The following is a 12,783-nucleotide window of genomic DNA, read 5'->3' on the forward strand; positions in this document are numbered from 1 at the left end:
CCCCACAAGTTGCTATACAAGTTCACACACACATTTAAATAGTACCATTTTCCAAGGATTTATTTTGTTTTTCATTTTTCACCTGCACTTTGAGACTAATCTGGATGGATGGACCAGTTACCTTTTCTTCAGCCACTCTTCATTATTTCAGTAGCAGGACAAAACGACAGAAACTCAAACACAACCGACTCTGGAGTCCTTTTATCTCCTGCCAGCCTTCAATGAAATATGAGTTTGTGGGGTTATTAGGAAGAGGCCTCTCCGTCTTAAGCGGACGAGTTGGTGGTATTTTGACAGAAGCACTTGAGATTTTCCACTCAGGTAAAGACTCAGTAAACAGCCTCTGATCAAGGCGAGCGCAGCAGCGTGCTCTCGAGCGATGAAGGGGCAGAGGGAAGAGAGAAGGCTGGCGTCCTTTCATCTGCTGCAGCCCTCTTTTATCCCAGCTGCGACTACTGTTTCAAGCCTGCCTCCTCAGAGCACGATGTGTGATTGCTTCAGCCTGTATTCCACCTCATTCTCACTTCAATTTGCCAACTTTGCGGTCACGTTGTTGTCCCCGGGTCCATGAGGTCGGACAGGCAGTTCATTTCAGAAGTGGTAATGAGGTTTTAGATTAATTGGTCTTCAGTCTGGCACCGGCGTAAACAAATAATACAATACAGTGCAATGCCTCCCAAAGAGAAATTGATGGATATTTAGGAGTTGTTTTAGTAGCAATGGCAAAATCAACAAGCAAACCTGATCATTATTTTCTGGAAATGTGACTCATTGTGGAGCATGGCGGTGAGATACTGAACTGCATGCAGCTCTTATCAGCGATTGTGAGAAAGAGAAGAGGAGCCGGCTCATTCAGGCCCAGAGTATATTGCTCAAGTAGACCATTTAGTGACATCAATTCTGTGTCAATATGCTCGAGTGCACTTGGTTTGCCAGGTTTGCCCGCACGCTGTGTGTGTTTGTGCTCTGTAACTGAAGTGTCCACGCTGAGAGTCTTGCAAAAATGACAGCTGGAATTCAATGATTCACGAGTCTGACTGAAAAGGACGTGAAGCGACTCACCAGGGGATGATCGAGGCACGGTGACCTCCGACACAGGAAGTGCTCTGCTGCTATAAAAGTGCAGAACCAACTTCCGGTTAGTTGTTGCCTCTGTGTTTGAATACATTTTCAGAACAAGGTTTGGAGTCGGTGAAGCTCACGCTCATACTGGTCGAAGTCTGGAGCGCCCTCTATTGATCTATCAGCGGAGCAGCATGTAAGCCTGTTGCAGTTCTCATGTTAAAACTGGAAAACTGACTTTATTGTCCGTTGAGCCTCAAAGAGGCCTCGAAGTGAATTAACTTGTCATCCTCAATTTGACATTTTCTTTGATATATGTATTGTGTTTTGAAGTATCAGCTGATGTGTTCATTATCACAACCACCTTTACATTGTATTCTGCAATCCTTTTTTTAAAGCTTCAACATTTTTGAAATGTTATCCCAGAAGTGAACATAACTTAACCTACTTTTTTTTAAGGAAAAAAAAATCCTACATGCATTTCATTAACTATCAATAACAGCAGTAGAAATCTTATCTTTGGGATTGTCAATAATACCAATGATAATAATATATCCAAATAATATATTTTGCTCATTTTTTGTGCATATATTGACAGAAAGGATGCAGGTTTGCCAGGGTTGTCTCGAGTCTAAAGATAATGTTGTATAACTGTACTAAATAACACACTAATTACTTTTCTTGATCTTCATTTATAATGGTACAATTTACGTGTCAATAGCTATAATGAAAGTACAGGAGGAAGAAGAAGACAAGTTTGTTTTCCTACTAAAGCCCATTTGTGGCTCATCAAGACATGTTCCAAAGATGGCCCGACACGTTTAGAAGTCATTTCTGCCCAACTAATCTGTCTAATTAAGACATCATCCAGGCCACAGAGCACATGGATTTCCATCGAAAGATCCGCCAGCCGCTTCTCAGGCCCCATCAAAGCCAAACACCTCAGATCGTTCTCATCTATTTGAGGCTTTTAGCTGTCAATCACCCTCTAATCAGCCTGCAGATTCATATCAGAGTCTGACAGCGACAGCTGTTACATAACAGTCGATAATCCAAGCAAGTCAGAGAGCTGGGCTTGAACCCGCTCTCATAAACACACGCTGAGACAGACCCGAGACAGCGACAGCTGCGCCGAGCCAACAGAAACAGATATTCCAGGCCTGTGATGGATCCAGCACCAGAGTGCAAATGAACCACTTACAGTTTAAAGTGAGTCATTATAAAGCTAATCACGCTTCGCTTTCTCACCCCTGAAATGAAATGCCAGACTCCTGACCGTGACAGCTTCCTGGCCCAGACTGAACACATGCTCGCCTCCGACGTGTCGACAGAAGAGCGGCGCTGCGAGTCAACCGATGGCTGTGCATATGTGCTGTTGTGAACAAGGGCTCCGCTGCCTGTCACCCCAAGTGGCTGGGATATGAGCTCCCGAAAATGACTGCTCAACTGCTGCTGCCTCAAGTCGAACAATGAAATCACTGCACAGTAGCTTTTCATGTCTGAGTAGAATGAAAGCAGCACAACATCACATGACCGAGGCACTGAAATACAATTCAAAGGTTTCGCTGAGTTTGTATGTAAACGCTCCAACAAAGCCGCAATACATATTCATTTGCAGGACAGTCACTTCATAGACTATTAGATTATTCACAATGGACACGAATAAAGCGAGACTATTTTGGATCATTTATGCGGTGCAGTTGTTTCCTACGATCCCTGAAGGCAGCGCGGATCTCCCGCCAACTTCGGCGCTAATGGCGGTCAACAGCTGGCAGCAGCGGCCTGTTTGTCTTTGTGCTTTAATAATCCGGTGTCGGTTTACCGGCTCTGGGGAGGTGAACTCCTCCTTTGTGACCCTTCACCAGCGACTTAGTGGTCTTTGTCTGATTTATATTTTCATTATCCGCTAAAGTGAGCGGAGGGGCCCGAGCCCGACACCTGTCCATCACGCCTCTCACGTGGTACAAGCACCTCCTCCACCACGGCTTTGAATGAAACAGAGACGGCCACTGGTTCGTATTCACGCGGTGGTATTTATGTCTGTGGCGTATCCGCAGGGAAAAAAAGTGCACTGCATTGTGCTGAGTGCGTCTAGCGTCATCTGTTGGCCAAAGTGCGGTACTACATAAACAAATGGACAATGATTTAATCGGATGGAATGAAGCAACAATTTAAATGTGAGCATCATTTATTTGTTTAGTTTTTCACCGGCTGGAACGGTGACGCGACACGGTGTCCACTTGTGAGATTACAATCTGGTTCAGGAGTATTTTTTGAATTCCTAAAAATTATTACCATCTTCTATGAATATTTTGATTAATAATGACTTTAAACGGTAAAACGTGGAGATAAATGCAAAGACCGAAGTCAAAAGCATTTTTCTCAGACATAGAATCTCAATATTTCCCTATTTCGTTCAAACAATTGTCTGGTAGGTAATTATTTATTTATTTTAATTAATTAATTAATTTATTTATCTATTTTTTGGAAGAACTATGAATCTATATTCTGATTCTGATTCTATAGTCACAAGTGTGTTTAAATTAAGTATAGATTACAATGGTCATCCGTCCTTTTGCCCACGCTCAGACAGCTTGGCTCCAGAAATCATCTCAGTAGCAGCTAATAGAGATGACGGAGATGAAGGAAAACAAAGAGAGGAAGAAATGGAAATCCCTTCACCTCCTGCTGTCTGCGTGTCTGCACTGAATATTAAATGACGGCCAGATAATTTGTCCCCGTGTTTGTCCTTCTCTGATACTTCCTCTCTGGGCGTCACGTACCCCATGAAGAGGCTAATCTGCTCCCAGTGGGACTCCCCCCAAAGACGGGCTGAGAAAAACACTCACACATGCAGGCTTTTGTCCCACCAGAGCAGGTTTTACGTCAAGAGGAGCAGCAGGCTTCCCACAATCCTTCAGAGAGGAGGCTGAGAGCTGCGTATTATGTTTGTCTTTTTTGGTTATTGTTGGGAAGATAATGATTCAAGGAAAAGTGATTTTTCTGGATACTTGAAGATCTGGTTTACAAACTGTTTCGGGAGTTATGTGCATTCATCAAAAGGTTTTTGGGATGAATAAACTAATATTTTTTTCAATGGTTGCCAGTATTCATGAAATATTTTTTACTCCTTTTGACATGCCACAATGACTTTTTTATTTATTGGTTGTTTTAGTGACTAGAGTAATAAAAGTAAGTAATAACTAACTAAACATAACAAAAATATATTTAAATGTTATTTTAATCAACTCACACATTGAGTTCATTGCAGTAAGTAAATGAAAAATGTGAATTTTATTTTTTTCAAGTAATTAAGAAGTTTTTAAGTATACAATCCTGTCAAATAGGCTTGTTTACAAAAAGCTGTTTCACCCAATTAACCCATATTTGATACATTATTTAGCTTGTAAAATTTTTTTTTTTTTAATAGGCCATTTTTAATCTCGAATAAAAATGGTTTTTTTTCTGATCAAATCTTTCTCTTAATATATTTTTGGCCTCAAAAATAATAATAATTATTATTTACTTTTTGTAATTATCTTTTTTTTTAACAATTGTCCACATGATTTATGAAGGTAGTTTGTGAATTAAAAGAATCGATCCAGTTTTCCCTTTTATTGTTAGCATGATGGGAGAAAACGAAAGTCTACTTCTGTGGGTGCGAGCTTCAGGGTCAGGACTCTCCATGTTTACATGTATTTACATACGCTTCCATATCCATATTTACACGTTCCTCAACACAAGGGCATTTTAACAACCACATCAGCAGCCAGGGAATAAAACAGCGATGTGGAATAAAGAGGGCAGAGAGGGCGAGCCTCCCTGCGGTCCTGTCGGGATTGAACTAACACACCGGAACAAAAGAGACAAGCTGATCTGAGAGCAGTGAGTTTAACGCAGTCCTTTCTCGAGTCTGCCTGACTGTTTGATGTCCCCAGGGGACGCAGAAATCATGTAAGCCCCCTGTAATTTACTGTGTGCCGTTGCCTGGGCACAGATAATTCCCACAAGGACCTTCTCCCCGTGTTTTTATAAACTCAGGATTTGTAAAGCTGCTCTTGTTGACCCCCCGCGGGTCATGAGGGCACCAAGGCACCGCGACCCTCCAAGGACGAGGCCTGTGGTAGCACTCAGCAAACAAAGAGTGTGGATTCAGAGCGGGTTCCATCGCTTCAATTATTCAGCAAGGAGACGAGACAAAAATGTAAAACAAAAGTTGCGTTCCATCTCTGCTACTATCAAGTACTGATGTCAGAGCAACAAAAACAAGATGCTAAAAATGCACTTTTGTAATTGTACTCAACACTACAGAAATGAAAGACAGAAAACATGATCACTGCATAAACCCTCAAAAGTCAGACCCAAATCAACCCACAAAAAGCAACAGTCCAAACACACATGACACTCTAAAGCAGATGAGCAGGCGTCCAAACGTTTCTGTTTACTAATGCTAATCCTGAAAACACAGCCAGAAAGGCCAAGACCGTACATGACAAAAGAGCTACATTGGTGTGTTCGACGTGTGTGTCAGGTGGGTCCGTGTAGAGGGCAGGGTGAAGGTCGCAAGGCGCCTCACACAGTAAACACACCCCATAATCCTGACCTTCGCCTCACGGATGCAGCCAACAGTTGACCGTGACAGCTAAGAGCCGCGGCGACTCCCTGGGCACGTCTGGAGGTCAGGGAGTGTCCGACGCTGCTGCTGCTGCTGTGAGGACGGCACCGCGGTTATTCCATCAGTGCTCTATTTTCAAGATGATCATTTCATTCGTTTCTACATAATGCGACAGCATGTTTCAGATATGTCCTGTTAATAATTGTTGTATTATATAAATATTTTTTGTAGTTTTCTCAGGATTATTTAGATTTTTGGCTTGTATTTTTTTTAACTTAAATTCATATTTCTTTAACTTTAGATATAGGAAACTCATCGACCTAAACCATGCAATTTTTTAAAAGAACATTTTTATTTATTTCTATTACACTCAACATTATTCATAATAGTAACCAGCTTATAATGTCGTATTTGGTTTGTTTTCTAAAGTAATTATACTATTTAATAAAATATATGGCTCATAAATCACTTTCACAGATTTTTTAGTCACCTTTGAATTTAATTTTTTTAAGTATGCATCAAAGCCTTTTCATACATTTCTATTTCTGAATTCTAATAACATTTTTGGTTCATTTTTTGCCCCACGTATCTATTTTTAAAATGACATAAGTAACTCATAATGACTTGTTTTTCCAGTCGTGTGTTTGTAATATTTTTTTATGGAGCATAAAAAAAACACCAAAATACTTTCAATACTTTCAATACTTCCCAATTTATTTCATCATGTGAACAATTTATGATCTTCAATTTCCCATAAAGGTTTTAGATGAGTCTTCAACTCACAAATTATTTATGATTCATCTTATTTCCCAGTAAAAATGTGTTTACTTATTCGACCACAACACACACACACACACGTCATGTTTTTTATGTTTTGTGGGGACATTTCATTGAGTCTCATGCTTTCCCCAACCTCTCACCGTAAACCTAAGGATCTAAAACAAATGGCTAACCTGAAGCAGGACTTAAAACTAACTTAAACTGAATTTTAATAAAGTTTTATTCTTCAAATTAAGGTTAAAAGCAGTGGGGACCGGTAAGCTACACGATGACACACACTCATGTGCATCATGTATCAGAGATGCTGTTTTCATGTTGATAGAAACAGAGCGCCCACTAAAGACTACTGTTGTATTATTCAAAGCTCCTGTGAGAACGGTGCAGCTTTATTGCCACTGATTCCTTGTTAATGGGGGCCTCTGACCACGCCGCACGAGACGCTGCTCAGCAGCTTGAAGGACAGTTTATGGCAAAAGTGCGATCAGGAGGAGGTAATGGTGGCGGCAGGATCCAGTCTGGGGGCTTAATGCTTCCCAAATGAAGCAGCAGAAAGGACGGCAGATGACTGAGAAGACATCAAGCCCAATAATCCCCCGGTGAGATGGACTGGAATCTGAATGTGTCCAGTGTCAAAGCCAAAGGCGCATGTCTGCCTGCATTCATTGACAAGATCTGGCCGCTCATTTGTCAACAGGCCGCGAGCCGCGCCGCTAATCTCGCCGCCTCGTCTATTGATAATTGATCGGAGTTCAAACATGGTTTCCCTCGACCACACTTGCCTTTGAATGCCAAGCGAGTCATTCGGCCACGTCCCCTCTCAGACCTAATCCTGGGGAAGGATGAGCGATGTCCTCTGCGGGTGCCCACCCTCCATTTTATCTCATATTGTTTGCTGATGAGGCCCGATGACTGGCGGGTCACTGACACGGATAATCCCTTATTGTGTCTTCACACAGGCTCCAGATTATGATTTTACAGGTCTATATTTTGCCAAATACAAGCACATCTGCAGACCAAAGTCATCGCATCGCTTCAGTGCTGCACATCTGCCGTTCTTGCACCTCCATCGACCCCGCATCCAGAAGTTTTTCTCCTTCATCTCTTCACTCACTGACCTCATTCTAAATATACCACTGCAAGACATTACTGTTTCTGTGATGAACCTGTACCACACACACACGCACACACGCGCACGCACACCCCAAGATGGAATGGCCTGGAATGGCACCGTTTTTCAAGCGTGGTGATGAACCAGCTCTCTAAGGTCTGAGGGAACCACATTCCCTCACATTTGAGGTCCAAACCACCTTTATCTACTCTAGCCATTTCCCCTTCACCACATTGTGAAGAGCATTTTCCCAGCCAGCGTTGAGTAACTCATGCACACCAAGCTAGGAGGGCATTTTTTTCTTGCCGAGTAGCGACTTCATCATCAGCAAGTGACGTTGTTTTTCCCATGCTGAATGTAATCCCAAGCCAGGAGGGCATTTTGGATCAAAGCTTCACCACGACATGCAACACCAGCTAATAAACATTCCTCCTCACCTTTGACTTTAGTTAGTGATGGGCTGATGAGGCTTCATGAAACAGTGTCCTCATTCTCAGAGCTCAGTAGGTGGCGCTGACATTGACATTATTGTTTAAAGCTAAATATATTAGCGCAGGGACTTCCGTTTTATGAAGCTTCATCAAGCCATCACTAATTTTTGGAGATGAACCTGTGTAAAAAATGTGCTGCTTCAGAACTGTTTTTAATCCACAAAACATAATGGCATTTATCGTACTCAGTGTGTTGCCTCCATTGTGCACAATCGCGCATAATAATTCCAATTATGGTTCTATACTTCATCAACTTCATCAATAACTAAAGCCAACTTTTCAGTCGTGATGGGTTTTTCACTGTCAGACCTCACTAGATGGCGCTGTCACCTCTAAAATGTTTGGATTTCAACTGCCATTTCAATGAAAACCTCTTATCATTTCATGAGCAGAGAGCGCCACCTACTGAGCTCTGAAAATGGGGCCAGTGTTTCATGAAGCCTCAACAGCCCACCACTACTTGTAAGCTAACACAAGGTGCGCCTGGTGATGCTGAACCACTGTTGGAAGAATCCATCCGTGTATTGTTTCTTTGCTGCATTGACGTTTGCATTCAAGCTACACTTTGTTCTCCGATCGTCAAACCCTATGTTCTGAAGGCGAGCGCAGTGGAAAGAGCGGCGTCGTTCATTACATGTGTATTTACGGCGTGCAGAGGTTAAAGCCAATGTTCTCTCCCACCTGGCTGCCACGGTGAAGAGGAGAGGCCAGGCGGTGATCAGCCCTGGCCCAGAGCAACACCATTGTATGAGCGCGTCGCGGCCGGGGACTGACATTTAACTTATTATTTCCCAAAGCAGATTAATGATAAATTGTCTATTATTTTTCCTCAAAGGTGAAAGATAAGCCCAAGTCAGCCACGTGCCCCGGAGCCACCACTATGCAAAATGACAGCCAATTATCGGCGCCTAGTTTGGGATAATGACTTTACAATGAATCTTTTGATTGAAATGTAACTGGCTCGGCCTCGGGCAAAGAGCAGGGCGAAAGAGAGAATGGCAACGTTGAAGAAACAACAGCACGGTGGTGTTTGTCTCTTGGCCTTGGTCTCTCCACTCCTCCTTAGAAAGGCAGAGATATTGATGAAAAAATTATTAAGCTGCACAGCGCTCCCAGCTAACATAAATTAGCATATTCAGGGTAAATATTCAGACTATTTACGATAATAAGAGCGGATTATTCAATTCAATGAATGTTAAATAGATGAGGAAATGGTCTGTGTCTTATCTAGTCAAAGCTTCTATTTATTTTAATCGTGTCCCAATTGAACTCTTCATTTTATTTCCTCTGAGTTCTTGTTCCCATTTCGGGCGGCGATGGCACCCATAGGTCCTGGGAGATTTCCGCTGGTCACGTGGTTGAAGTGGCGCTCGTCTTATTCTCGGTGGGAATGGAGAAAGTCGACGTCACCCCGAGGCCAGCGGCACGATAAGCTGCTTTTCATTATGCACAGGCTCCGATGGGGAACAAGATAAGCGCGGCCTTGCGTGCATCAAGGCGAGAACATACAAGTCATCTAGATAAATAAAACTGCTTTCTTCTCTCCTCAATGCTGCTACATAAACAGAATAATAACGTTTTTGGATTCTTATTGTTTCCATTTAAGCCTGAAAGCGGCAGCTCCGCTGCTCCTTGCCGACTCGCTCCTACGAATGAATAACTAATATGGGGCTTTTTTTCTTCTATGGCATGAAACTGACAAAGCAAGTGTCTATTTGTTGGCCTGGATCACCATTACCTGTGACTTAGCCTATGTAATACAGACACAGGAGAATGTGAAGCCGCTGCAATGATGACCAGCTGCTCCATGTCCCGGGTCTCAGTTCACCAGGGAGAACCTCAGGATCGTGCCAGATGAAGAAAACGGATGGTACGGATGAGTTGATGAGGCTTCATGAAACAGTGTCCTTACTTTCAAAGCCCACTAGATGAAACCTCACATAATTTTTAGACGGAGAGCGCCGCCTACTGAAGGCTAAAAATGAGGACAGTGTTTCATGAAGCCTCATAAGGCCATCGTGGCTAACAGAGGTCCCAGATGACAAAGAGACATTGAGCTGAAATAACATCAGAATAAAGTGTCGCCAATGTTGCCGGTTATGATCAACATGATGAACTAATGGCTCTAGACGCTCAAGCCATACAATCAGTGAAAGTCCTTTATGACCACTAAGCTTGTCAAAGACACTACGGCCACAATGGTAATTTTGCTAAGTTTGCTCCCTGCACACACACACAGCAGGCGGCCATGGTCTTCAGGCTGGTCGGTTCCTGACCGTTTTAAAACGACAAATGACGTGAATCTGGCTGGGGGCCAGTTGTTTTGTTAATGTGGCTGGTACAGAACCACAACATTCATACAAACAAGAAGGGTTTTGTGTTAATGTTTCAGTATTTGTAATTCAACTTGTCACCTTTATAGGTGTCCAGTAATGCTCATTAGATTATTATTATTTATTATTATTATTCGCGTTTTCCAATAAACATGTAATGAGGATACCATTGTGCACACTTTTGATTCTGGATGGTCCTGTATTGAAGTTGAATGAATTATGAATCTTACTCCCTGAACACCATTCGTTCTATCATGTCAAACGCACAAAAACCGTCATTTGCTGCCATCTATCGGTCTTATTGAAAGGCTGCGGCGTAGCAACCGTCGACAATAGACAATAATTAAAAAATAAAGATTTATATAAGCAAAAAAACTGCAGACAAACGGAAAATAATAACAGTAATAACATCCAGATCATAAAATCATGAGCCTTCTTGACAAAACCGCGGTGGTATTGCAATAATAATTTGGACCACTAGAGGGCTGTCTTCTACCATTTGTGTCCAGTTAGTGTTACAAATTAATCTCAGCTTTCAGTTTTCATTACTTCTTTCTGTCTTTTGTTTTCTTATTCAGAATGTCCAAAACGTTTAGATTATTCTTTAAACGGCTGTCATTTCACCGTCACTGGTTGACACTTGGAACTTGTTAAAATATGCTGTCGACCAGTTGGATTGATCTTCACAGTGAGTGATTCTGGGGGGTGGGGGTGGGGGGTTAAGTGGCTAACTAGCAATACTAATAATGTCTAAACACTCATGTCATGTTGTCATGTTCAGCGGAATAAACAATGAATAATCCAGTCGAAGGAACATTCGCATGAGCGCTCCAGCTCGTATAAGTCTTCAATACGCCATGTATTTATAATGAAGCAGCGAGAGACGCGCCTGTGCGTCTGCCCGCCCCCCTCCCACACGCACGATAAAAATGTCTGACATTAATTATTTGCTCTTTCGCAGGCGGGAGTCTGCCCTTTCACCAGCGCGAGACATTTATCCTTTTGTGCGCTCTCTGCAAGTCAAAACCAAGACTGAAGCTTCCTTCCTGACGATCAAAACAAGCGTTCCAGAGAAGCGACTTGCAAGTCAAGTGGCTGCATCCACAGGTTGTCGTGGCAACCGTGGCTCCCGCTGGCTGTGGCGCGACCTGCTGTCTGTTTGATGGCGACTTAAAAGCAGCCTCAAAACAAAGACGCTGATGCTGCACTTGACATCACTCCAGATGCTGTGATGACAAGGCGTCTCTTCACCTTTCATCACGTAACAAAACCCCATCTCACTCTCCTTTGATTGGACCAAAGCTCTTCTGCCTGGAGAGGCTCGCAGCTCAAACTTGTCCTGGCCAGGCCTGCCTCTTTTAAAACCGCATCCCTGTGGTTGAAAATCTACTTCAGCTTTGTGTCCAGTTGGGGACATTTCCACGGGCACCATTACTGCAGTTCACTTTCTTTTTGTTTGTTTGTTTATGCCTCCCTCCCCCCTGCCTCTTCGGTCCGCTCCTTCTTCGCGACTCCCCCGAGGGCGATGGGAAGTCTCACATGTGCCTGACTCACAAACCGCAGAGAATCGAGAGGTGAATGAGAATGATTCCTCAATGTGCACAAGATGATTTTTCCCAGTTATGGGATGAGCTTTGGGAGCTGCCTCTATGGAGCGTAGTGAAGCTCACATGAGGCTTCATGCAACAGCGTCCTCATTTTCAGAGCTCAGTAGAATTGAAATGGTTGTTTAGATCCAAACATTTCGGAGCAGAAACTGCCCTCTGGAGGGCTCTGAAAATAAGAACAATGTTTCATGAAGCCTCATCAGCACATCGCTGATGGACCATGATGTTGATGAAATAGTTATTTGTAGTGAGTGTGAAGGTGAGGCGGCGGAGAAGGTGGAGAGAATGAGGAATGAGACAGATTCCATATGTGAATGAGTGGGAGGCAGGAGGAAGGATGAGGCAGAGGAAGTGAAAAGTCATGGTGGTGTGTGGGATCAGTGTGAAGGATAGAGATCAAGTGAGGTGAAGGGAAGAGTGCAGGTCGGGTGGATCAGGTACAGACAAGGTGGGGAGCAATTTTTGCCTGACCGTTTCAAAACAGGATCAATATTTAAAACCCCAAATCCAACCATATTTGTGGGCAGCTGATTCAAAACAATACTTGAAACAACGTTACTTGAAAGAAGGAAAGCAGAAAGACCCAGACTTCCTCGTGGCTAGACCTCGGCTGTCGGTCACATTACAAGGACGGCATGTGACCCACCATACAGAGTGAGGTACAGGGCCCTGCTCAGGTCCTCACCCAAGTTGGACATGCCAGGAACACGTCACCAGGAGCCATCCTGCCAAATGCCTGAGCCATGGATCCCCTGAATACGGAGGAGCAGCGGACGCTTTCCGGAGC

At 43.2% G+C, this 12,783-nt stretch overlaps 1 protein-coding gene across 2 annotated transcripts in view; it reads right to left on the minus strand.

Annotated features, from left to right (window-relative positions):
* Positions 1–12,783, minus strand: part of rab11fip5a (RAB11 family interacting protein 5a (class I)) — a 36,535-nt gene that overhangs the window by 22,705 nt on the left and 1,047 nt on the right. Inside the window, exon 1 of one of the 2 annotated variants that reach the window (XM_053844687.1) lies at positions 1,063–1,161. The exons of the other annotated variant lie outside the window; for it this stretch is intronic. The gene's annotated coding sequence lies outside the window, so the exon portion shown is untranslated. Of the gene's footprint in view, positions 1–1,062; positions 1,162–12,783 lie in introns of those variants that run through there. 2 annotated transcript variants of the gene reach the window in all.

Source organism: Synchiropus splendidus, chromosome 16 (genome assembly GCF_027744825.2).
Source record: "Synchiropus splendidus isolate RoL2022-P1 chromosome 16, RoL_Sspl_1.0, whole genome shotgun sequence".
NCBI lineage: Eukaryota > Metazoa > Chordata > Actinopteri > Syngnathiformes > Callionymidae > Synchiropus > Synchiropus splendidus.